This window comes from Micropterus dolomieu, unplaced genomic scaffold (assembly GCF_021292245.1).
Source record: "Micropterus dolomieu isolate WLL.071019.BEF.003 ecotype Adirondacks unplaced genomic scaffold, ASM2129224v1 contig_8298, whole genome shotgun sequence".
NCBI lineage: Eukaryota > Metazoa > Chordata > Actinopteri > Centrarchiformes > Centrarchidae > Micropterus > Micropterus dolomieu.
The window spans coordinates 2,084-6,023 of NW_025737284.1; the positions used below are offsets into that span (position 1 = coordinate 2,084).

The following is a 3,940-nucleotide window of genomic DNA, read 5'->3' on the forward strand; positions in this document are numbered from 1 at the left end:
GTAATCATAATTTTGCTAACACCATTTAGCCTTAAAAGGCATGTTGATGATCCAACAGTGACCCCCAGCGACAGAAAAGTAACTTCTCAGACAACTCCTGCTACATGTCCTATGGCCATTTTGATGGACAGTCTATGGACACGACCCAGTTCTCATAAACACTAAATTTGCTCCAAATCAGTTATGTCGCTGCAGACAGGTTTTAAAAGCCATTTGGAAAGTCTCCCGAATTAAATACCAGCTTTCAATTAACAGTGTCTTCCAGCTGTGGGGCCTGCTCATCATGCCATCTCTCAAAGTCCCTGTAACTTGCCAAAATAACAAAAAACACTAGGTGGCACTTAATCTCTTTGCCACATCATAGTATTAAAAATATTACCTTGACATGACCCTGCTTGAATCATATTTTCCCAATGGCATTAACTGACACAATAATGAGAATATGCAAAGCCAATGGGGTGAGCACGAAAATGACTATTGAGTACTGTTAAATTCGTCCTAATCACTGAAAGAAAGAAGAAGAGAAATGCGCGCGCACACACACACACACACACACCAGTCATGTAAGTGGATAAAAAATGGTTATTTTAATGCCGTGTTAAATGTTTTTTTTTATTGACAGCAAAGTATGTACAACATAATGACATCAGCAGTGTACATGGTAGGCATACAATAAGTGGTTTCATGTTAAGAAGAAATTATAGCATGGAAATGGAAGTGAGGAGAAATAAACAGAGTTTGAAATAATAGAAATTTCATGAGACAGCAGCACTGCCAAAGCCATTTTTATTGCTATTTAAAGTGACTATATCATATTGGATAGCCCTAATAATTCAATAAATGTAAAATTTAAAAGCTACAAGAAATGAGTTTGAGACAAAATTTTACAGCTTAATGTACTGATTTAAAAAAAATCTAGAATGGCACGAGCAGATCTAGAGTGAAAAGATTTGTGAAGCAGAACATGACACAAATCAGCAGGTATTTGTAAATAAGTTAATATTGCTCACAATGCTCACAATTTAGTTTAAGGTAGGAAGACAGTTTACAACATATAAAAAGCCAGTTTAAAGCAATAGACACTAACAATTGAGAAATGCAATAAAACGTCCCTCAATGCATTAAAAAATCATTACGTTGACAAAATGTTCCCAAAATGCTGACCTGTCCTGCGTACCATACAAAGCATTGTGCTATTCTGCTTTTCTAATAGGACACCTAACCAATCACAAGTTCTTTCTTGATAAAACAGTATAAAATCGTTATCATAGTATCAATCTGAAAAAGAGTGGTGAGTGGCACATGAATACAAATCATCACTGTATAATTACAACATTTACAAGTCAAGAAAATGTCAGACATAGAATGTAGCTTCAAAAAACTACGTAAATCTATAGCAACGTCATCTTGAAAAATGTCCTCAAAAGGCACAGACAGAAGAAAAGGTGAACCATGCAAAAGGAAAAAAAGTGTTTTTGTTTTGTTTTGTTTTTGTGCAAGGAAGCAAAACTCAAGTTTAGAATAATTACATAATACAGCAGATTGTTTCCTATCTCCAAACAATCCCCTCTTCATTACAGTACTCAATACTGTGTGCATGTGGATTACAATGTATCTTTTACCAATTACAGGGATTTTAAGTCAAAAGGCCTTTTTTGGCCACACAGAAAGGGAAATATCCAGTTGTACATTCATGTTATTTACAGTATTAGAGAGTTTCAGAGGGCTTTAAAAACAATCTACAAACTGTAGGTTTCAATGAGATTGCTAATCCAGTCTTTTGTCCCAAAAAGTGAGTCTCCTGTGCATGCTCACCTACAATATTTGAGTTGATTTCACTGAGCATAGAGAGACGATTCAGTAAACCATGTTACAATGGCTACCAGTCACACCCACATAAATCCACCACACACCCTGTACATTCATATCCGTACATTTCTGTGCAACATCATTGAGTCTATTGCGAGCAATGGTGTAACTTTTCGAACATGGCTAGCAAATAGCAGCCATGAAAGTTACAGTTTAAAGACACTCCTTGGTTGCAGCTTCTGCTCAATAAAGTGATGCTCTACTACTCATCTGAACCAACTAAGGGCCACTTCTCAGTGAAAAAGCTTCACTTTTGGACTGATTGACACAGTTGCAAGGTTACTGGAAGACATGTTCTCAAGAATAAACATAAAACGCAAAAATCTTCACCTTCAATTAGCCATCACCGACTTCACTAAAACCCTGCTTTGCTAGCAAACATGGTCCATCATCTGACTCCCTACCTCTTGATGCTTTTCTTTTTCTTTCTTAAAATCTTCATCCCCCCTTATAGATACAGGGACTCTCACTGTTTTCTTTCTCTGACCACTTTTGCCACTTTTCTCTATCTTCTCTTAAAGTGTGCCAGTCCAAATACATCAACATGCATGCCTCAGAGAACAAAACATGGGCCGGCAGCACTCGATTGGTCCGCCTTCATGCCTCTGAGAGTCAGGTTTACAGTCTGTCTGCCAACTTGTTTGTCTGTCTCACAACTGTTTCTCTCTACATCATACCAAACTGTCTGTCTGTGGATATTACAGCGAGTGTTATACCAGGATACAGTACAACAAATGTTAGGTTTATTACATTGTCCCAGTTTTTATACCAAGGTACATTATGCCCAGTGAACAACAGTGAGCGACTCTGTCGATCCTTGAAGCATGTAGAGTGCAGGATATTCCTGCAAATAAATCACCAGTTCAAAGTTGTGACAGTAATTACAGTTCACAGCATAGACAACAAATAAAAACAGAGCAAAGGGTAGATCAAGTTGTCACAGTAGTATGACTTACAGTCAGACTCAGAGAGAAATCACTGGTTGAGAAAACTCCCTTTAGTTCAGCACAGAATCCTTTTCTTCTCTGAAAGAGAAGTTCATTTCCCACCACAAACAGCAGGGGGCGATGCATGTCTATTTATATGTTCCAGTTTCTAGGACTGCCTCTGGTTCTCTCTGCTTTCCTGTACAGAGTCCTGACTCAGGTTGCAGGTTCAGATCAAACAACTGGAATGATCCTCATTCTCCTGAGACCGGGAACAATTCTCATTCCAGCTGAGTCACTGCTAGTTCTTGATCTCCAGGATGGAAGGGTTGTGGTCCAAGATGGACAGGATGATTTTGTCCATGTACTGACGCAGACGCAAGTTAATTTCTTCCTGCTCCTTCAGGGCTTCCATTAACTGGGGAGAGAGAAGTATGTCAAACTTACATATGTCAATTTAATTTCAGTTTATCACCAAGGTAAAGTATTTTAACGCAAGAGTTTCTTAGTTTTACTCTGGGACTGTTGTTACAGCTAAAATATTCTGCACTTCCCATTGGCTTCATACAAATTCTTTCTTATGGGTAGGCTAGACTCCTTAATCACCTAATTGTTTAAACTCTAATGCTGCTATAGGTACAGATTTTATATTAAGCATGCATAGCTTTTTTCCTTAGCATTTTTTTGGTGTCTATGTGTGAGATACAGTGGGTACGGAAAGTATTCAGACCCCCTTAAATTTTTCACTCTTTGTTTCATTGCAGCCATTTTCCAAAAATCAAAAAAGTTCATTTTATTTCTCAGTAATGTACACTCAGCATCCCATCTTGACAGAAAAAAACAGAAATGTAGAAATTTATGCAAATTTATTAAAAAAGAAAAACTGAAATATCACATGGTCATAAGTATTCAGACCCTTTGCCGTGACACTCCTATTTAACTCAGGTGCTGTCTATTTCTTCTGATCATCCTTGAGATGGTTCTACACCTTCATTTGAGTCCAGCTGTGTTTGATTATACTGATTGGACTTGATTAGGAAAGCCACACACCTGTCTGTATAAGACCTTACAGCTCACAGTGCATGTCAGAGCAAATGAGAATCATGAGGTCAAAGGAACTGCCTGAAGAGCTCAGAGACAGAATT

At 37.9% G+C, this 3,940-nt stretch overlaps 1 long non-coding RNA gene across 1 annotated transcript; it reads right to left on the minus strand.

Annotated features, from left to right (window-relative positions):
- Nucleotides 1-598: 598 nt before the first annotated feature.
- Nucleotides 599-3,261, minus strand: LOC123965055. Its single transcript, XR_006823613.1, has 2 exons — nt 2,826-3,261; nt 599-2,713 (listed from the first exon to the last, which is right to left on the minus strand). It is a non-coding gene; the product is annotated as an uncharacterized LOC123965055 (long non-coding RNA).
- Between the last annotated feature and the right edge of the window lie 679 nt (nt 3,262-3,940).